This window comes from Rissa tridactyla, chromosome 10 (assembly GCF_028500815.1).
Source record: "Rissa tridactyla isolate bRisTri1 chromosome 10, bRisTri1.patW.cur.20221130, whole genome shotgun sequence".
NCBI classification, from domain to species: domain Eukaryota; kingdom Metazoa; phylum Chordata; class Aves; order Charadriiformes; family Laridae; genus Rissa; species Rissa tridactyla.
The window spans coordinates 9,249,544-9,272,952 of NC_071475.1; the positions used below are offsets into that span (position 1 = coordinate 9,249,544).

The following is a 23,409-nucleotide window of genomic DNA, read 5'->3' on the forward strand; positions in this document are numbered from 1 at the left end:
GAGCAGCGGAGATGATCCAGCCAAAGACACACTCTCCGGGGCAGGTCAGAAGAAACACAGCACAGGTCAAGTGAAAAATAAAGAAAACTTTCAGACTGCTTAAGACATTCCCCCCCTCATCCTCACCCGGCCCTACCACCTCTCCTGCACCTCCTGCCCATGGCAGAAGATGCTGCCCACCGAGATGGCCAAGGCTTGACTTGAGCTTCCCATTGGGAAGGTTCGGCTCAGGCCTCTGCAGCATGGGAAGCTGCAAGCAAGCGAGGCAGAGGAGATGGAGTCACTGCTTCAGTGCACTGATCCACACAGACAGCAAGAGGCAGGGGAAGAGGAAAAAAATGCACTAAAAATTCTTTTGACAGGGTGAAAAATGAAAGCAAAGTGAAACACAGCTCAATCTGTCAAAACAAAATCACAGCAAGCCCACTGAAAAGAAAAAAACCACACAGCTCAACTCGCATTTTCTAGTAGGCAATAACGGGTACGTTTGTTTTCTTGAAGATAAGCGGGTGGGTTAAGTTTGCCAGACAACACTGAGCAGATCTGAAAGGTAATCACATCAGAAGCGCAAGTGATCAAATTTTGCAGTGGCTCGAAACACAACCGGGGACATTAAGGACTCGCTTGCTTCCACCTTGCAATTCAAAAGACTCTCAAAGAAGTTTTTACAGTTGCGCTGTTGGGCTGATGGATGGAATCCAAAGTGCCTGATCAAGACAAGCTTTGCCCTTTCCCTCTGCGCTCACCATTCAAAGAAGAGGAAAGATGATGTTCTTAATAGCAAACGAGTCACAAATTGGCACGGCAAAAGGTCCCGTACAGTGCATTTTTGGTCAGGATGGTAAAGGTCAACCTAATATTCAGAGTACAGAGAACCCATTAAACTGGTAAGAGAGTCCTAACAATATTACCCAGAGGGTATTTTGAATGGTGAGACAGCTTGTAATTAGCTTAGGTGGGCCAACCTAATTATTCATGGCCTGAGGAAGCATCTCCCAAGGCAAGAGGGGTACAAGATATGTATTTATAGTTCTTTCCTGATAAGCTCATTATAAGCTTTCAGAGATGAATGACCACAGCATTTGACTGTTTTCTTGCAACCTGGAGACGCAGGCAGTAATGAGCGAGTGAGCCAGAAGCACAAAGACAGGGGCTGTGTAGGACTCTAAGTGAAGAAGGAGGAAAAAAAAAAAAAAAAAAAAAAATCACACAAAAACCCCCACCCAAACATAGACTTCTGTTACACTACAACACGAAATTGCAGTTTGCTAGCTTCATTTTGAAATGGACAATTATATGCACGCCTATTTTATATAAACGTGTGAATAAGCATTTCCATAAAATCCATTTTAACAAGGCCTCAAGCATTAAAAATAGGAAATAGTACGGTGGAAACAGTTAATACAGATGCGTAACACCCCATATATATGCAGAATTGCATTCGCACATTAAAATCTTAAAACCATTCTTCCCAAAAAAATCAGCATTAAAAAAAAAATCCTAACTTCCCAGTGTTTCCATTCCAGCAGACCTTTGCTTGCTCAGACCTTTATTAGCCATAACAGGGTTGCAGATCTGCACAGGAATCAATCTACATCAAACTGGGACCTGGCACAAGATAGATGGGAGGAGGAAAAAGATTTTTTTAAAGTCTCTTTTTTTTCCCCTCTTCCTCATTTATTTTTTTCAGGGCATCTTCTAAGAGGTCTAAGTCTCCCCAGTACACACGGCTTTTCCAATTGGCATCTGCAATGTTTTAACCTCTCCTCTTTATTACATCTATTGGTTGCCTGTTTTTGCAAGGGCTGAAATTCTACCACTTCTGTGTTACAAATTCTCTCTCTCCTGCCTCGAGGTTTCCCCTTTCATTAGAAATTAACTTTTCCATGTTATAGATCACCCTTCTCAAAGCCAAGTGCTTGGTGTCGGGTACCCTTATTCCCACGATAGCCGTGCACAAAGCCGAGAAGAGCAAGCCATCCTTGGCATCAGCAAGTTCAGGCCACTTCATTTAGGCAATTATTTACATACGTGTATGCCATATTTCACAATCAACTGTTTATAAGCACGGGGTAAATCTTGAGGAACTCTTTATTACATTGACTTTGGTCTCATCACTGATTTTAAGAGCTCTGTCGCCCTGCTTCTCAGCTGTAGCACACCAGAGAAGATTCTGTAGCATCTGAAATAATCCCTCAGTAAGAGATGGGGAGAAAATGAAGTTTAACCCATGGCTACAATCCCTACCCGCTGGCTCAAACTCTAAGTCTCATTCAAGTGCTAGTTCAGTATTTTCATCTACTAAAATATATGAATTCATTAGGATCTAGTGGAGGAGGAAAGGAACACGTATGCAGATCTCCAGCAGTACAATTCAAACTTTATTAATTTTTACAAAGCCTAATAAAGTAGCGGCCAGAAGTACCAAGCAGCTCTAATGAGCGTCCTACTGCTGACCTTCAGCGGCTGGCATACCCGTAGATGATAAACCTGTCTCCTCCTTGGCCAGGACTGTGGATGTTCAGCGGCAGTTGTGGATCCCAGACCCAGGTTTGGGAGCAGACAGCAGCATCGCTGCCAGGCACGGGCAGGGCCGGGGCTGCCAACAGACAGCTCGGCCGGCCAAGGGGAACCCATCCCGCCAGACGGGCTGCATGAGCGCGCCCTTGTCTACACTTGGACATCTCTGACATAACTTGGCTGCTACAGAACAGAATCAAGAGGGAATTTATAGAGACTCCCGTTACCCATCGCCTTCTCGATTTTGGTATATGAAAAGTAGCTTGAAGGTGTAAAATTACGAGCAAAAAATAGTATTTACTGTTTTCCATTAGGGTCAGAAAGTGTCTAATGACTTTTTTGGTATTTTTTTTTTTTTTTTTTAAAGGATCCTAATTACGCAGCTCCATTGTGTTCATGTAAACGTGCTCTGCCCGGTGTCCCAATTAGTGTGATTTATCCACAAGCACTTAAATCACACTTGGGAACTTGCAGCTCCGAGCAGAGCAGACACTTACACCCCACACATAAGGGCATTTAGGCAGGTCTCCAGTTTAACTGTATTTTTCACTGTTAAACCAAAAGAAAAAGTCCTCGTAGGCTAGCTTTGGCAGAAATGGCTGCTAGAGCCTGCACTGATGTATCGTACACCAGCTCAGGAGCTATGATTGCAGACGTGTGTCTGCCATAGGTGAACACTCATGCTGACTCAAAGATGAGCCCCAGACCTTCTCAGAGACGATCTCTTCCTATCTCTTTCTCTGGGGCACGCTGGGGTGAGTACCACCAGCCCTGCAAGATGCTCCGCACGTCAGTCCTTCTCCCCGACTCCCTCCCCAACCCCGCAACAGGCTCCCGATCCCCCTGCGAGGGCTCTCCCTACCAGGGATCCCTGCTGCGACGATCCCAAATGGAGTGCTCACACCTCGGGGACGGCTGCCCATGAGGACCACACACCAAAATATCACCACCATGGCGTCCTGGCAAGCCGTGGTGTCTCACCATGCAGACGTCTGAGGACACATTGGCCACAGCACCACCATGGTGGGACAAAGCTGATGCCCACACATGCTCCAGACAGGCACTTCTCAACTACCAAATAAAGTCAAGAAAGAGAAGCAGCAAATGCTGTCATAGCGCTGTCACCTGTTGGAACATGATTTCCAAAGAAACACTTTCCTAGAGAAATGATCCAGTCCTCTCCATCTCCCAGTTTCTCTGAAGATAAAGCGGGAATAACACCAACCAACACAACAGTTCATGCCATACCACCATGAGTGGAAGTCCATGGGCTGTGGTATTCAAAGCACAGCTCTAGTTTTCATTCAAACCCGACCCCACATCACAATCTTGGCGCCATGTTATTTGTACTTTTTACAAATCTTTTTGTGCTTTTTAATCTATCAAAAACCCAACACATTCTTCCACGCAAACTTAGTCTTGCAAAGTGGTTCTCAAAACAGAGAAAGACTGGAAAATAAAACTCCTTCATAAATACACAGAATTTTCCTCATGCTTCTGTAAAACATAACTGGAAATGACGTGCACTTTCACAGGGTAAAATCTGGGAACTGCCACCCCAGCGGTAAATGCCGTGCGAGCTCTGCTTCCTTCCTTATCTCTGGCCAATAAAAGACGAAACACTCCTGAAATTAGTCACCTCCAATTTCCACTATCAGCATGACCCTTAACAAAGAGCATATTTTCAATGATACTGATTGAAATCCCTCCCAAAATGCATTTACAGAAACATACTTTAAACCAGAACAACTCACACCCTGGGGGCTCATTGGCCAGTGCAGGAGGAGAACAGCTATTGCTCAAACCTCTCTCCTCCTCAAACCAAGGAAGACCATTCCCACACCTGCCTGGCTGCCTGCTCTTTGGGGTTTACAGCCCAGTGCAGAGTCAGACCCCTGCCCCAGGAGACCCACACGCCTCTCCTCGGTCCCCTCCGAGCCCTCTAGCCCCGTACGTCGCTCCTCAGGAGGAACACCAGGAACTCTGTGTCTTCTACCAAATGCACAGCCATGCTGTGGCAAACGAGCTCTCCATTTCATGCCCTGGCTTCAAAAGCTTTTGTTTCCTCTACTGATCACCTTCCTCCTGCCAATGTTCTTATTTCTGGACTTGGCTCTATTTCTCCATAACTTCCTGAGTTTAACATATTCAGGTGTCCCATGTGTCCTGTTCACTGCCGCATCTGCATCCAGGAGCGCAGGCAGCCCCAATTTTACCCCTCCAGCACTGCCCTCCTGCTTTAACAGAACCAGCTGTTACATAGGGTTGGGGAACAAAAATGTAATTATAAGAAAATGTATTTAGGAAGAGTAGATTACCGAAACAAATGGGAAGAGTGGGAGAGATGAAAGCGGGTTTGTGCTGGCAAAGAGTGTGCAGCGACAGCCAAGTGTCCACATGCCAAGTTGCAGAGGGCACCCTCGCCTGACCAAGGGCTGTCTGGTTTTTGTTGGATGGTTGAAATCATCCCTCGTAAACTGTAGGTCTCCCCTGCACGCGGCCGGCCAGCGGCACACCCAGCTCCGCCACGACTTCAAAGCAGTCGAGGCAGTTCTCACTGTAATCCAGCTGAACCCACAAAGACCACCTCCAGCATCCAAAGTGGCATTTTCCAGTCCCTTTTATGGCCCGAGCGAGTGCCCATCTCTGCTCTCGGGAGGCTGGCATCGTCGCTGCCGGGAGGCAGGGCTGGGCAGAGAGCTGCTCATCCGACACTGATCCAACCTGACAAAAATCACAGCTCCGCTCCCTCTCTCCCTGGGAGCATCACTGCCTCCATCACCTACAACCACCCAGTGGGACACATTGTGGGACCATCCCTCAGCAGATACTAAATTGGCAGCCTCATTAGCAGTTTCTGAGATACCAGAAAGTGCGTTGTCCCAAATGTTCAGCAGAAGGCTTTGGGCCACCCCAGCTGAGCAGCCAGGACGAAGCGTGAGTATAATGTACATTAGTGGAGACTAAAACCGGAGCATTTCAACTTCCAAGGCAGCAGCTTTATCATTTGACATGGAATTAAAGTGCTTACTAACATTGATGGATAGAAAATTGCAACAAGAATAATGGAAGGGCAAGAAAAAAAAAATGGCAAATTAACAAAATAAAGCCAATTCTGATGGCATGAAATTCTTGTCACTCCTGGATTAGCCTGTACTCCATTTATCAACCACTCCGGATTTTAGTTTTGTTTCCCCTAATTCTAGGGAGGTGCTTTGAGAAATGTGGCATTTCTTCCCTCATCTGCACTGCATATTTTTAAGATTAACGATCCAAGGTCAACCTCTTGAAAGGAGCTGTAGTAGTGAAATATTTTTCCAAACCACATTTCAGTGAAGGAAGAATTCCATCTTGAATTGGGATACTTGTTTCGCAATTCAATTCCCAAAGGTTCTGGGGCTTTTTTTGGGTCCTTAAAGAACGTCAGCCAATTAGGACTCCAAGCCTGATTAAATCAACACCCTTCAGGTCAACCCTGGTTACCAAAGTGACAAAGGTCAAGCACTACAGAAAAAATAATGATTTCACGCGGGACAGAAAAGGTATATAAATATTGTCTTATTCTTGTTCTGACAAAAAAGAAAAGAGAAAGCCAAAGCCGGCACCACCTCACAACAATATACAGTGGCTGAGCAAAGTCACTGAGAGAGAACTGTACTAGTGAAAGGGACCTCTGCTCGCCCAAAATACCCCTTCATTTGGGCAGAAATCGGTACAGGACCCTCATGGAGCTCCTTATCATGGGAGGCCATTAAAGATGGATGGAACAGCCTCTTCTGGCTCCAGAAGAGGACATTTACACACAACCAGGGACGGTTTGGTGTTAAGTGAATCTGAGGATCAAACGAGCGCTCACCCCGAGGGCAGTGCCTGCTCCTCCAGCCCCCGAGGTGTCCGTGGGTGCTCCCGCGCCCAGCGTGAACATCAGCCCAGGTGACACGGACTGGAGAGTACGGCAAATCTGCATCAGCTTCCTTTGCTGTGAGGAAGGCAGGGTCTAGCAAAGGTGGGCACACAGGGAAAGGAAAAATAGAGAAAAAAAACAAATAAGAAAAACCAGTGTCCTTCAACTAGCAAAAAATCCCTGGGTGATGCAGAGAAACCTGTTTCCTAATGCCAGCAAGTAGGTCAGGACCAGGCCCTCGAGACTCAAAATACAGAAATCCATCTCCAACCTGTGGCTTGTATTTACATATTGCAAAAGAAACCCGGCAGGACAAATTCCTCCAGAAACTGCTGATCTCCACGGGCTCCAAGGACATGTACAGAAACTTTTACGTCCTGAGTTTTAAAGCATAAGAGGAACAGAAGAGGGCTGTTTGTTTTTAAAACCTGTTCCCAGGCTGAAAACCTCAATTCCAAGAGTGCGACTAACGTACACAGAAGTGTTTACAAGCCTCTCCAACGAGCATTTTATAAACGGAAGAGCCGACACAAGCTGAATTGTAGCCTTGAGAGTTATGAGCGCAATACCACACTCTTCCTGTCTCCAGAGGTGACCCATCTCTTACATGTCGGAGCACACAAGCGTTAATTTGGGAATGATGACTCACGATTCCTGTTTTCCAGAACATTCAAACCAATATTGCAAGGAAACCTGTTGTGTTTTTTTTTCCTCCCCCTACAGCTGAGTGGCTGGGTAAGAACAGGAAAGGCAGGAAGAAGTAAAAAATTGAGCAAAAATGGATAAACAGCTCTGTTAGCCTTTCCTGAGCCTTCCCGGGTGATGTGCTACAGAAGGTCCACCCCTGCACAGGTCACAGGGCGCGCAGAGGCTTTGCATCAAAAGGCCAAGTGCTTGTTGGAAATGTTAATGATGCCCAGTTGATCTGGAGCAAATTAAGGACAAACAGACCCAAACACTCAAACATCCCAGATGCACAATGCATTGCTCAGCCCCTTCGAGATGCACCGCGCTGCCTGGCTGCCGTGGGCTCAGGGGAGGAGTACATTAAGTTTTTATTGGTTCCAAAAAACAAGTACATAAGACCGCCTGGTTCCACAAACACTGAAACTTTACATACGGGGGGGGAAAAAAAAAAAAAAAAAAAAAAAAGGTAGCTGATGACTTAAATCATCTGGGGGAACGCGCCAGTGTGGCTACCTCCAGCAGAAGAAAAGGCGTCCCTAGCAAGCCCCAGCCTCCAGCACAGTCCCAAGGAGCACGTTGCTGCAGCAGAAGCAAGGACCTGCTGCAGTTATCAAAACTGCCTGACGGCTCCCAAAGCTGACGTTGCAGGAGGCCGGTCTTTGGCATCGGTGCTGTTTGCGCACCGTTGCCAAGGCTGAAAGCTTTTTAAACGTCCTCCTATTTAAACGGTGCCGAAGCAAGAGGGCTCCGCAGGTGGAAACCCGTCCAACAGGTCCATGTGGGTGCCATGGGATGGAGCCCGCCGGGTCCATTGCCGCCCGGACCAGCATTCTCTTAAAGAATCAGATAAAAATGCAGATTGTGCAAGATTTCTAGTGGACACAGGCTGAAAGCTCCCAGGTAAAGTGGGACCACATCACACCACAGTTTGGATGGACACCAAAGGGCCACCTTCCCCACGCTCTGGGGATCTCACAGCCCTGTGTCCTGCTCCCGCAGGTGTAACCTTGATAAATTAATCCCAGGGGATGTCTTTGCCATCTACCGGTAAACAAACAAAGGGATTAAGTGATAAAATTATCTACTACCAGCTCAAAACTATAGCCAGCCTGCACTGCTGGTGCGGAAGAAAGCACGCAAACGTTCAAGGCACCTTCAAGACCTCCCATCAGCTGCTTTTCCTTTTGGAGCAGCGTCACCTTTTCTGAAGACATTGCAGAGCCTATAATAATTCCTAGCAAAAGTGACATTAGTTCATTTCCTCTGGAAAACAACAGCTTTACCAGCCCCTCCTTCCCTGTCTTGCTCTCTCATGAGCAATGCGCTCAGATCCCCAGGAAGGGGGTAAGGTCAGGAGCAAATGCCTGGATTGCTCCCAGATTAGCAGCCTGGAGGGAGCAATTCCAACAGAAGGCATTTACAATATTCTTGGTATTAAATGCTTTGGCCAAGATGAAATTTGTTAAAGTTTGCGCTTTGTTTTGTTTTTTTTCCAAAGCTCTGAAGTCATTTCTTTCCCCAAAGCTGCCTCCACAGGCTGAATTTGTGGGAAAAGGGAGATTTCGCACACAGAAACCAGCACAGCTAAATAATAAACGGAGGCAATTGCTCAGATGCTGCAGCCTGATCAATTATTCTCCACAGAAGCAAAGTACCCACATTAGAAAGGCAAATTGTTGTACCTAAACTGATGGTTGTGTCAGACTAATTTCCTGAGATTAATCCTGTTTCAGTCAAGCCCTTATCTAAATACAAATAAGAGAACTAAACGTACAATCAAGCAAACGTCTAGAAAAACCTTGACTACAATTTGGCTGGACAGGAGCTTTATGAGGAGCAGCTGGTTTGTCCCCAAGATTTCTCAATTATTTTATTAAGATCCAAGAGGTCTTAGAGGAGGCTGACAAGACCCTATTAAATCACCAAAATTTATTTAACAGTCCCATTTATTACATTTTGCCCTTCCCCCTCTTCCCAACACAAATCAATTTTTTCTTATTTTTGTTCTTTCTCTTCTTTTTTTGGTTTGTTTTTTCTTTTTCTTCCCCAACTTCACCGATTCTGCACACAACGAATTTCTATCACAATATTGGATGGGGAGTTCCTCATCTATTAAAATGCCATCAGTATCAGCTCGGTAGGTGATGACTTCAGAGAGGAAATAACATTGCTCTCCTCCCCCCACCCCCCCCCCCACCCCCGCCTTTACAGCTTCACTTTTTCACATTTTCTCGCAAGGAAAAGGGCACTGTGCTCTCAGACTGGAACTGATAAAAACCACTATGAAGCAAAGAAAAGCCTAAAGGCTGAATGAACCAGTATTAACTCCTGCAGGAAAATATTTTTTCTAAGACCAAAAAAACAGTACTGGGAGAAGATACTGTATGAAGGAAAAGAAAAAAAAAAAATCCACAGTTCTGGGTTGGTTTTTTTTTTGGTGCCAGCTGGAATCCAACCCACTTTCTTCCACCAAGTTTTTATAACCTAATGAATCAAAAAACTCCAGAAAAAACACAGTGAAAAAAGCATGTTTAAACCTCAGCAAAGCCTGACTTGACAACGCTTCCGAACAAGCTGGAGCAAACTTGCAGTGCGTGAACACACCTCCCATTCGGACGCGGTGTGTCTGCCCTGAGAGCAAAGGTCCTGCCCCGCACTCCCAGGCACCAGCCCTGCATCGCTGGCCCAGCATAAAGGCAGCAACTCCTGTCAACTCAGACAAAAGGCTAAATTCAAGCTTGCAGATTGGCACACGCCTTATTTGAGAGATTTTAAAACAAAGTAAGAGCCATGAGGTCTGGGATAACTGCTGAGAGGGAAGTGTGGGAGAATGCCGGACATCCATGCGTGACATTGGGCTGCCTGATAGTCCTTGGCTGAAAACACTCAGAAATATTCCCACTGCTGTGATTTCACGCAGAAGCACAGCCATGTGATGACTGATGGCCACATAAAACCCATACAGACAAAGATATTTTAAATATTTCCGATTATTATTCTTTAAACAGTTCAGCAGAGTTTCCCATCCATCAGTCACTGGGATGGATATCCTCCCCAGCACTACAACGCTCCTGATGGCCCTAATTGTGTCTTGCTCTTTAGGTGGAAACCATGGATCCGGGACAAGCGAACACAGATGGGTAACAAACGACCAACCCTCAGCCTTGGGATTTAACCAGCATCCAGGAAGGAGATGCAAACAGCTCCAGTAAAAGTGGAGAAAGGCAGGAGGAATCCCTTCTCATTCATCCGCCCTCGATGCTGTGACGCTCGGTGCTAAACGTCACTGCTGGTGGGCGAGAGCATCCCGGCTGGACCAGAAGAGGCACAGGACACTGGGTGGAGTAGTGACAGCAATGCCTCCTGATGTGCTCCAGAGAAACCTTCTTCCCAACTCCAGACTTAATATTGATTTATATCCTGAAGCATGAAGCCATTATCCCATCCAATATTCTTCATTTCAAAGGGTTGGGTTTTGTTTTGGGTGGCTTTTTGCCTCAGTCTCGGTTGCCAGTAATTAAATATACACGAACTGTTGGAGCATCGTCTCAGACGTTGTTGAATTTTGGCCCTCGGCAATACCCCGTGGCAAGGAGCTCTGCAAATTAACAAGGGGGAAACCATTCCCGGTTTCCTTTGGAGTGCAGCGTTAAGGCTGCATAGTTAAATTCCCAGAGGCCAGGAAATGAAAACATTAAATATTCTAATAACATCACTAAAGAAGTCATGTTTTACATATACGTCATTCCAATCAAATATTTTTCCCATTTAATCATTTAGCTTTAATGCAACTCGTGCTGGTGTTAAAGGTTCATGCACAAAAAAGAGAAAGGAAGGATCTCGCACAGGAATCCCACACAGGATATAACATAACCAGGCAACCACTACTGCAGACACTCGAATTTCACATCTTCTAATCTTGTTGATTCTAACTAGACAAGCTTAATGGCACAGTAATTATATAAATTACCTGGAATACATAACACTGCATTTATACATAATAAATGAACTGCTGCAGAGGAAACACCAATGAAATATCATAACTAAGTTTTTATTCAGTTTCACTCTTTAAAATAAAAAAATCAAAGGCCATGCAACTGCAGCAAAAAGATGAGAAAAACCAGCTTCTGTAAGAAGCTTCTTCCCACAGACCTTCGCTTAAATCTGGGCAATTAAGAAATTTCCAGGAGGCTGGGGACTGCAAACCAACAGGCACAGCTCTCCCAGAACTGTCACAGAAAAAAAATCAGCTTCCCCATTCTGAAATCTAGCAAAGCCCTAAACAGCCTTAGCTGAAGTCACCAGACTGGCAGGACCGTAACCATGAAACATAAAAAAAAAAAAAAAAAGGAAATTTCCCATTTAAGAGTTGTCACGGAAACTGAAACGCCACCAACACATACCCTTTATTTTTCCCCTTCATTCGAAAGGAGCTCTCGCGACACCAGCCCAGCACGGGTGCAGCAGGGCTGATTGTCCGGCAGGAGCAACCAGTTAGTCCATAGCTGTGAGAGTTTACACACACACTTTAAACCAAGAATAAGATTTCACAAACATGACACAGACGCATGGGCAGTATTCAAGCAGATGCTGGTGTGACAGACTTGCATTTCTGTGTCTTTTTAAGAGAGGGATGGGATAAAGGTCAACAAACGTGAAAGGGAATTGCAACGTCTTGGAAAAAGGTGCGAGAGCAAGACTCCCACCTCCCCAGCATTTCTGCCCTGGACCACCGGACACACAGAGACATCCCATCCTCCTCTGCACCATCTTGCTGCAGACACCTCACAATTCAATTTTTATTTATTTTCATATCTATATGTATATGTTTGGGGTTTTTTAAACTTTTTTTCCTCCCCCACTCCACACTTTTGCATTAGTCCTATAGAAAAACTCTATACTTTGCAGGCTGTTCCCGAGGCAATCCGCAGCAGAGCCCTGCCTCAGCAGAAGGACTCGGTCTGTTTGATCACGGGTTTCTTGCCCGGGTCATGCATCCTCCAAAAAAGCAAGGTTTGGAGTGACTGGCATTATTCTGGGGCCCCCTTGCACAAAAGCTGCTTGTAGTTTACATTCATTTGACAGTAAAATACCCAATATCGCTGAGTTTCTGCCAGACGACTGGAAGAGAACACTTTGCTGGAGCAAAAGCTACCCTGAACACGCAACAGGGATGAAGTCCCCATGTCACTTAACACCACAGATCTCCCTCAATCCATTCCCCTTTTGAGACTTCGAAAGCAACTGAAGTTGAACAGACGCTTCCAACTCATTTTCTTGAAAACAGAAAAAAACCAAAACACTAAAAGGCCAGCAAACCACTTAAGGGAGAGCACAGACTTGAAATACATACATATATTCAAGAAAAATCAAACCATAGGCTTTGATTGCAGCCAGAAGAACAAAGTATCTGACCTCAGTCTTCAAAGACAAGGAAATTCAGAAATAACACTGCCTCTCGTGTTACTCATCCCTACTGCGCTGGGTTGTTACAATCCACACAGGCCACCCAAAGTTAAAGAGACCTCCAGAAAAATGTTCAACTCAAAGGGATATGTTAAAAACAAGCCCAAGGCAGGTTATGTGGTTGAAGCAAAATGCATAGCATCCATCAAGAGTGTTGTATATGCCATTCCTGAACTGCAACAGTCACACTCATCTGGTTATAATTTACAAATTAGCACTAGGTAAAATAAGAATTTCCTCACACCTTGAAATCTGAAATACCAGCGATTTCCCCCAGTGTTAACTTCACCCTCCCTTACCTTTCAACAGTCGATACATTTTTTCATGGTGATAGCGTGCCTTTGGCAAATATTTAAGCTCTCAGCTCTGTTCCCCTTCCTTTAGGTGGTAGTTTGATGTGCATCAAAACCAATGTTGTCATAGGGGAAAAAAAAGCATCAGTCCCAGTTTTGTCTCACCCATTGCTATCATTGTTTGTGATATGTCAAGTGTTTGTGTAACCACACACAAAATAAGGGTACGGAGCTGGCAGGGAAAATAGTTCAGCAAAAAGGGTTATTTTACACCAGATCTGTCCAGGGCAGCAAACACTGATACTGGGAGAGCACAAAGGACGGCATGTGAAAAGCCCATGCTGCTGAAGGAAAGCACACAAACCCCTCCTTCTCAAACAGTAGCACTTTGGACCTGTTTTGACAGATGTGTCACCCCTTTGCATGATGAGCATCAGCTAAATCAGCTGAGACCTGACAAACTCATTGCCTGATGGCGACGCCCTGCCATGGAGCTCGGGTGCAGCAGGGCTGAGCGAGGCAGGTACCGAGGGACCGGTGGACAAGCAGGGCACAGGGCATAAGCAATCCAGGAGGTTCCTGGAATACGTCGATGATGACTTCCTTCTCCAAGTGACAGAGGAGCTGAGGAGAGGTCCTCTGCTGCAGACTGATGCCGATACTGAGGGACCAGTGGTCCGCGAGGGGGGACATACACCCCCATAGCAGCATGGCTGCCTGCCAGAGGTGGACCAGGCGGCAGCTCAGGCTCTGGCTCCCCTTCGCTGCTCCAGTGAGGTAACATGGGATGACTCAGGACCGCTCTGAGAGCGCCATTAATTACACCTCTCACAAACGTGTGGTCATGCCCGCACGGGCCTCTTCCAAGGCTTCCCTCGGTTACAACCGCGTGAGAGAAATGTTAATGTGGATGGAGCAGGAAGGAGCTTTCAGCCACATAATCTGGGAAATGCCAAAAACAAACTAAGCCCTTTGATTGAAGCTTTCCTCCATCACAGCCAGGTCAGGAACCGCGTCTCCGCAGAGATGCATGATCAAATACCCGCTTACGCTTGATGCGGTGCAGGTTAAAGCTAGGCTGGGCACAAAACCAGACCAAAACAGCTTCCCACAGGACTGAAAATTATATAAACCCCACCAGCTCTCTGGGACAGCAGTAGGACAAAATGTCCCCCAAACTCACCTGCCCTCATACCTTCATTGTAGACTGGCCTGACCCATTGATGTGGGCAAACTGCACCAGGACACCCTCCACCTGGCTTACTGGGGACCTGGTGGCCCAGGAGAGGACACCCCCAGCCACCACAGACCTGTGCCCTAGCGTACGTAGATCCAGTCCCCAGAAGATGGCCTTTCACATTGTATAATCTCATGTGTGCCAGGAGGCCCTACAGCTTGATCACCTTCATTTACCTTCCACCACACAAGGTCCTCATCTACGTGGTAACAATTTCTTATTTAAGCACTTTTGTAGCTCCGTTCCCAGTGCTTTCTGCACATCACCTAGGTCACTGCTGACAGTTGCAAGCAAAATCGCTAAGTGCTGCCGGAACTTGCACCGATTTGTAACAAAATGGCTTGGAACCAACATTTTCATCAAAGGTGTTTCTGCCTCACCCTTTTGCTAAACACAAAGTGGTTTCCGTCTTGGGAAAGAGAATGAATACTAGAAATAAGAACAGTTTTGAGTACAAGCTCCCAACGAAGCAGAAAACCTGGAAATCGCCTGAGGAAATCAACTTTTACCCCCTATAAACAATCATTATCCAACGAATCAATGCTATTTGTTCCCATCTCTTTTATCTTCTCACCCATCACAAGGATGGCCACGCTCTGCTCGGCTACTTCGCGCCCAGCGCTGAGCTAAGCATCGCCCCGAGGAGCTACTGGTGATCCCTCAGCAGCTCCTGGCATGAGATGCCTCTCAGCTTGGCAGAGTTGGAGACGCGACATACAGATATAATCATACATACACACACACTTTACAACATCAGCAGTCCTTCCCGCACACAACAGTGCCCCGCAGCACAAACGACACTGTTTCGCAACACTACAAGAACAAGACTTTCCCCTGGGAAGGAGGCAAAGCCACACGTGCAAACGTTAAAAAAATTAAAATATTTCACACAAAAACTACGCCGAGCTTGCCAGCTACTACAAATGATTTTTCGGAGAAGCAGGGTTTACAAGGCTAGCCAACAGCTTCAGAGTAAGCCCTGTAAGTCAATTAAATAGCACTCTGCGGCGCGGGCGACACAATGCCATGGATCATCCAGTGCTCAAAGAGTGGAACTGTTGATTTTAGTCAAAGGCTGCAATCTGGTAGTAAATACAACATTGTGTCCTGGCCGACAACTGACTGGTGTCGTTAGAAAGTATGTGTTCCGCCAATTACAAAATTAATTATAAAGTCATGTCAGGTCACTCAGTTGGAAAACAATTATTTCACTTCACGACAGTATATGGGAGACAGTGCCCCACCTCCATCAGTATGCAAATTGCAATGGATTGCTCGGGACTAACCCAGCTATCTCAGACGCTGGCAGGTACCCAAAACCTAACCCAATATAATCCTCAGCGGTGAGACGGATGAATATCACCCTGTAACGATCCAGTCTGGCAACAAGGAAAACGGGGTGGGTGAAGACAGACGGCAAAGGAAAAAAAAAAACAAACAAGAACAACACAGCCCCAGTGAACAAGTTCCACGGTAAACTTTCTAATTTGCCTGCAGTCAAGTAAATATAACAAACACAATGCTGTGGAAGTCCCCGTGCCCGAGCTGGGAAGGGACCAACGATCTCAACCCTCACCCCGAGACAGTACGATGTGTGCGGATGGATACCTGTCCAACTAACCTTGGGAGACCGCTGCACGTCTCGAGCTCTGCTGGAAGACCATCACTTAGGTATTTGGGAATAGGCTGCATGACTGCTTTTCTTTTAAGGAGTTTTGGTAAAAGCACTACAAAACCTTTGGTAAAGTATTGGTGGTGTCATGATGTTATGACTTGAGAAAACCTGCACTACGTATTTCTGGGGTACAATTCCCACATGTCCCTGTACAGACAGGATCTTGCACCTTCTCTGATCACCCAAGAGCTGGGATAGCAGACTGCCCTCAGCTCAACAAGCCGTTTGTACAAGGTTCAGCTGTACTTGCACACACGCAGAACTAGAGGTTTCAGTGGGTGAGGTTACACATGTCCCATCCTACTTCCCAAACAGTAATTAGCCTTCTCCAAACCTGAGCATGCTGCCATTTACGACTATGTAACCCTGCTTCTCCCCCAGATTTACCAGGAGCGCAGCTCTCATGAGATGCTCACTCCCATTTGCTTACCTAGTTTTGCCCAGGTGAGGGGTGCCCTCCTCAGGGCAGCCCTCCAGACTATTTAAATCGCCTCTGCAACATGAAAGGACAAACCCAGCTTCTGAAGGAGACACTTTCATCCTCCTTCTACAGCACGTACTTACAAAAAAACATTGCAGATTGACAAGCACACGCGTTAGTTTTAAAGAGTGCAATGAAAAACCTGGATGAAAAAAGAACCAGAACAACCCCCAGATACTCATCTCCCCACTTTCCCCATGAAACACCTGCAGCCCTGAGACATGGTTTATTACATCCAGGGCAGCCCTGCGCATTGAACCTCCTTTTATTGCTTTGGGGACTGGCATCACCGTTACCTTCAGTTTGACAAACATTTTCTCACACAGCACAACAAGAACTGGCTCCCAAGGAACAGAAGAGAGATTTCATATATATATGTATGAATAAAATATTCATATTTTTTATGTATAAAAATAAGTAATATACACATATTTGCATATGGTACATGCTGCCATTTCCTTATCAATGCAAATAGCCTTGCCCTGACGCTTCCTGAGGCTATGCGACGATAGGAACAGCGTGAGATGTAGATGTGAGGAGTCTCACACCCAGACCCTCTTGTCACACAGGTACGTACACTGCGCTATGGCAAATGCCATGTTAATTCTTGAGCGTCTGCCTTTGGACTTGACCCAGCTCTGGTATGCAGGGACCACTGACAAACGCTCCTCCACAATCTGCTGCGGATGTGCCCATCAGGCCCATTTCAGAGAAGACCCATCTTGTTCCAGATGCAGAGGGATCAGTTTGCACCTCAAAGCCCAGCAGGTTTAAATCTTCTGCCTCACAAACAACAAAAATAAAAGCTATGCAAATCCCTCAATTTAAAAGCTACATGACACGATTAAAACTTTGCTTGTTTTGCAATGGTTAATAGCCCGCCCCGTCCCCTCAACACCATGCACGCTCACATAATTATAGTAGTTAATCAGAGTTGCTCCCCCAAGCCATAACAAAGCCCAGAAGTCTGCGGACCCCAAGCAGCCTTAGAGGCAGCGTTATCATTTTTGCACTGTTGCAGGGAGCTCTATTTATATAAACACCCTCATTGTTCCTGCTGCAAGTGCACGGATCGGAGTTATCTCTGTTATCTGGCTCCGTCCTTGAGACACGGCTCCCCTGCCCGCTCCACTCCACACCATCACACAGCTCTCCTACTCCAGGCAACACCAGGGATGGCTGAACTTCACCAGAAGCCCCTGGAAATGGCATTTTACAGCCTCGGTCAGTTTTTTCCTTGGTGCGTGCTTTTGAATTGCCGATGCCACAGGGAAAAGGCAGAAATCAAACTGTCCCTTCTTGCAGCACAGCTGGACGTGCTCCAGGAGGGCTGATCTGCGCTTTGGGCACCTCTGCACCTACTGGGACCACACTAAAGAGCCAAGGAGGGACCAGAGCCAGTGGGTGGGACTGGCCAGTACAGGAAACAATGCTACAACAGCCTAAATTGGCATACTGGTAACTTTTCAGTCAAACAATACATTTGTTTTTTTTGTAGTCTTGAACCTCCATCCCAACCATCCTCTAGCAAATTATGCTACATGGGAGTCAGGGACCCAGGGATGAAGGCTGTTCTCAAATCCTCCCAAAGCCCCTACTACAAGAAAGATATGCACGTGCTGGAACGTGTTCAGAGAAGGGCCATGAGGATGATCAGAGGGCTGGAGCACCTCTCCTATGAGGACAGACTGACAGAGTTGGGGTTGTTCAGTCTGGAGAAAAGAAGGGTCGGAGGACACCTTATAGTGGCCTACCAGTATCTTAAGGGGGCCTACAAGAAAGCTGGGGAGGGACTTTTTAGGATGTCGGGTAATGGTAGGACTAAAGTGAATGGATTAAAACTAGAGATGGGTCGATTCAGGCTGCAGCAGCAGCCTAATGTTCAAAATCTCAAGTGAACATGAGCCACTGCACCAGCAGTCACAAGCCACCTTGTATCTTCTAAAAGCAACCTGCATTTTTTTTTTCATTTTTAACAGGATTAAGGGGTTTTGTTTATTTATTTGGTTTTAAGGAAGTAACTTTGTATCTATTTAGTAAGTTTATTTACTATCCACCTGAGGAACCTGAACATACAGAAATCTACAGGACTTGACGAGATGCATCCCAAAGTCCCGAGAAGCTGAAAGGGTTGGGGTCGTTCAGCCTGCAGAAGAAAAGGCTCGGGAGAAACCTTAGAGCAGCCTTCTCAGATCTAAAGGGGGCCTACAGGAAAGATGGGGGTGAACTTTTTAGCAGGGCCTGTTGCAACGGGACAAGGGGTAATGGTTTTAAACTAAAAAGGGAAGTTTTAGACTAGATATAAGGAAGAAATGTTTTACACTGGGGGTGGTGAAACACTGGCAGAGGTTGCCCAGAGGGGTGGGAGATGCCCCATCCCTGGAAACACTCAAGGCCAGGCTGGATGGGGCTCTGAGCAACCCAATCTAGTTGAAGATGTCCCTGCTCATTGCAGGCGGTTGGACTAGGTGACCTTTAAAGGTCCCTTCCAACCCAAACTATTCTATGATTCTTTTTTCCATTTTGATTTGGCTTTCACAGGTCTGTCTTCGCTTATGAGAATGACATTTTATTTGTCCTTTTTATGAGGTTTTAAATTTAAAGCTCTTTCACATTTTTAATCAACTGTCCATATTCATTTCCTCTGCAATTTAGACAAAGTTTACTTGTATCAGTTTCTCGAGCTATATTCCCCTTTGCTGAATAATGCTCAAACATACTCATTTCCTCATGATGGATTATTTTAATTAGATTCTGCTCCTTTTGAAGTATATGTCTTCTCTGGATGCTTTCCATCTCTTTTGGAGTTTCACCTTTTGCTTTGCCTTGCCAGGGCTCAGCGCTGCTTTCTCTCCAACCCAGCTCTCTGCAAGAGCACGCAGGAGCACTTGGAGTATCTTCCTATCAACGAATTTTCAGTTTAGCACAACATACTGGTCTATCTGGTTTTGCTGCTGAATCTTTAGCTGCAATCTAAACTGGTTTAGATGGTTAGTAAAACATTAAAGACCAAAGGGAAGAAAATATTTAAATCCAGAGTGATGCAAAGACATTCTTTATTTTTAAGAGTGCCTAATACAAACTGTGTGCTTTCCAAATCTGATGAAAGCCTGCCTAAAAAGAAGCCTTAACCATAAGCAGTAAGGAGCCCCAGTGCTCAGCAGCCTCATGGTGCAGTTTTCATGCCCAACAGTTTGCAGTCATTGAAACATCCACCAAGCAATGTCCACGGAAACTTCCATGAGGTGCTCGGCAGTTTTTGAAAAAGATCAAGACACTCATTTCAGTCCCTCGTTTGTTATTAATTTCCAAAGGCATTTTGAAACATGCACAACTTTATCCAAACAACTTTCCGGCAAAGATGTAATATTAGTAAGCACTTTACTAGCACGTCCAAGAGTTTGCTCATAAACTTCCTGGGAAGAAAGAAGCAAACCACAGCCACCACTCCAAGGAACTGCCTTTGTGAGAAGAGATGGAAATAAAAGTGTGGGGAGGGGGAAGATCCTTGCATTGTCTGACATTTCATGGTCATGGTGTAACCAGGCAGACAATTCCCACGAGAAAAGTCTACAAAGAAATACCAACTGGCTAAACCTATATTTAAAAATTTCCTATTATACAGTTGCCACATTTAGCCTAGACGGTACATGAGCACAACTGGGATTTGTAGGATTAAAACCGACTGTACTACCCCAGTTTGATGCATCTTAAATCATCGTGCTTCCAGCGGGTAGATAGTCAAGTGCTTTTTGGAAACCCTTGTCTTTTCTTTGCATTAACAACCACAAATCCAAGATCCCCAATTCTTCCATCATTTTTTAAATTCCTAACTGTCTGCACTTCCTAAACCCCTAAGCAAACGTTGCCTTTTGATGAGCCCATCTGCATGAAACAGTAACATCTTTTGTTGACAAGCGACGTACTTTGTCAATATAAGGGCAGGGAAAGAATGGACCAGACCCATTTCTGGGCCTTCAGCTAAGTTGCAGAAGTAATTCCAGCTGACAAGCACTAATATGCTAAACTAGGCTATCTCCTGTTTAATTAAGTTTATGAAAACCGTCATCATTTTGCACATCTTGAAGAACTGGGTACATTTCTGGGGTACTGAAGGGCCAAGGTACCAGAAATCAAAAAAATGCCTAAATGAAATGAAATCTGTGGATATGAACTCTGTTTCCATGGCTTTTCCATGCTGCATTTTCCCCACTTCATCTCAGTTTGATTTTTAGCCATTATCTTATTGCTATAATGAAAATATTAACATTCCCATTAACCACAAGTAAATACATTTTAGCAGTTCAAAACAATGAATCTGAGACACAAATCACTCCAGCCCTGCCAGCCTCGTAGAGTCATTCAGTCTCAGCAACAAAAGGTTTCAATCAGATAGCCTAAACTTTTGTCCATCAGATTTAAATTTGTCCTGAAATGCAAGACAGACTTTCCTCCTTCCCCTCCTTACAGAGCCAAAAAGCACAGAAACCGAGAAAATTAAAACCTGCTGCATTATTCTGCAACATGCTACAAAATGTAATAAAAAGCCAAATGTCTCTTTGCCCTCCTCTCCTCATCAAGATGAATTATTTTTTTTAAACAGTCATGTAGTTGCAACTCTGCCTACATCTCCAAAAGCTAAACAATTATGCCACAATAGGGGTATTTTGTTCACTCAGAAAAAAAATCATCTAATGAAAAACTATGTTGGTGGTTGAATCCATTTCCTTTAGGAGGAGTTGGCTGTAATCTCAGTGGGACTTGTGGTTTCAGCTATTCATACTGCTCATAGCAGTTTCTGTTTTTTCTCAAAGCAATGTAACCCAGCAACACAGAAAAAGCTGTGATTAACTTCTTCTGAGATACAAGATGTCACGGCAATGCAAGTCGCCTCGTTGCTGAAGAGAATCATAAATCTTTATCGCTCTGTCTTTACTTGCACAGCCGTCTTACATCCCAGGTGGAGTCTAAAGAGCAGTTGGGAGTCTCTGAAATTTTCTCTTTTACCCCAGAACAAGTTGCCTGTGGACTCATAACTCTCAGACCAGAGAGCATCCTTCAGAGTGGCAACAAACTGCATCTCTTGGACACTAATCGATAGCTCTGGTTCCTTGCCAACCACAAGAGAGCTTTAAAATTAACAAGCATTATATTAGCTGACTTTACCTAATAAATAGCTATCAACTGTCTACACACAGAGAAAACATTTCCTTTTATTTCTATGCAAATGTCCGTATGTGGTGGAATGAAACTGGAAGGGAACATCTGTGCCTCAAAATCTTAAATAAATTATATACTTTTTAAAAAATGCACTAAAGATCTGATGTCAATCCCAAGAAATTAAAAAAAAAAAAAACAACCACAAACTTTAAACAAACAAACAAAAACCAACTAAGGGGAATAATAAGAATAGTATTAAGGGAAAAGAAAACCAAAACTCTTTCCCCATATAACTCATATGAGGCACCCCAACCTCACCCTGACCTCTGAAATACAACAGCTATACAGTATTTAGGCTCTGTTATCTGAGACACAGAATAATTCATAATTAATAGCTTAAAAAAAAAATAAGACCCAGCTGGCTGCCCCACCAACACACGGATCTTGGGACAAATTCTCGGTTCGCGCTGCCGAGCCCGCCTCTGCTGTCCAAACCAGTTTGGGATCTGGTCTGTCACGCAGCCAGGCTGTGGAGAGCTCACCAAAGAGCTGAAGGGCAGCCAGCATCTCGGCAATCCAGCAGATTTTAGACCCAACCGAGCCACCGGCCAGACTCCTGCCCCGGCACGGCTGCTCCATCGCTGTTCTCCAGCCCTGGCAGCCACGGTCTGGATGGTGTTCTGGGACCAGCACCAGCCTTCCTCTATCCAAGCACTTAACTGATGAATACACTGATGCAGCCACTTCTTTATGCTGTAGGAGATATTATTTTATTTTAATGACAGGTTCTATTATTTCCTGTGTATATTAAAATTGGCCTTTCAGCTCTTCCATTAATTCCCCAAGTCAGAGATGAACTCTGAGTGACACTAAGAAGCCCTACTTTGAGATCAGGGCATCTCTCTGACAAGGCATTTGACGTGGCCTCTTTTCATGTCTCTGGGCAATTTTTTCCCCCCTTGCTGCAGTCCTTGAACTCAGAGTTTCCAAACTGCTCCCCAGCAGCAGTTATTTATTATTGTTCTGTCCTACAATGTCATCTCCCAAGCACCCAGGTGCTGCTGAAGAAAGAAAAAGGCCATTCCCTCCTATCAAGAGCTACAAGATATCTTGAGAAACACCAGTGAAGGATAAGCAGATGGGCACAAGATGAAAGCAAAGCAATCCTAGGGATGAAAAGCATGACTTTTATGTTTTGCAAAGTTGACCAGGTGGGGTTTTTTGTCATTTGTTGTTTGTTTGGTTTTTTTTAATTAAAAATAAATAAAAATCAAATCAGAAGACAAGAATAAACTTATCCCAACCAAAGTAGCATTGAAGAAGAATCATCACCATCAAGAGTAAAACGCACTGGTTGCCTGCTGCTTGCCCAGACGCACGCAGTGGGTCTGGATTTCTGACCAGGAATCACAATATTTGTGCCCGCATCTCCCCAGATTTCCCCCTTCCCTGCACAGCCACAGAACCTGCCCCTGCTGAAATGACGCCAGCCGAGCAGAAAAGAGAAAACAAACTCAAACTGGGCACCTCCAAAGACATACGGGAACGGGGTGTCTTTATTCCCCCACGCTCTTCTGTTTGGGAAGCAATCCTTCAGGAACCGGCTATCAGCTCTTAATGACTAGTTTTGTTACTCACAGGCCCCACAATGAAACAGGGGGTGGCTGAGGTTACCACGCTGTGGTAATAATCAAATTTAAGGGGATTATAATCATTATAGGCTAATCAGGGTAGAATTATATATTTTTAATTAGCAGCTGCTGTGTGGTTAAGGCACTAGAATCCCCCAGCTGTTTGCTGGTAAGTGCAACCAACAGTATCCTATTTGAAGTGCAAACTACATACTTTTACATGGAAAATATATTAAGGAAATTTAAAAATTGCCTTTAAAAATACTATATACTGTAAAGCCTCATTACAGATCATTCTTTTTGCTTTCAGCATTGGAAAGATTTTTATTTTTTTTGTAAACCCATAAATTCTTGC

General features: G+C 45.1%; 1 protein-coding gene across 12 annotated transcripts in view; it reads right to left on the bottom strand.

The window, feature by feature from the left end:
- MAGI1 (membrane associated guanylate kinase, WW and PDZ domain containing 1) overlaps positions 1–23,409 on the bottom strand; it is a 368,017-nt gene that overhangs the window by 322,905 nt on the left and 21,703 nt on the right. The gene's annotated exons all lie outside the window — the stretch shown is intronic.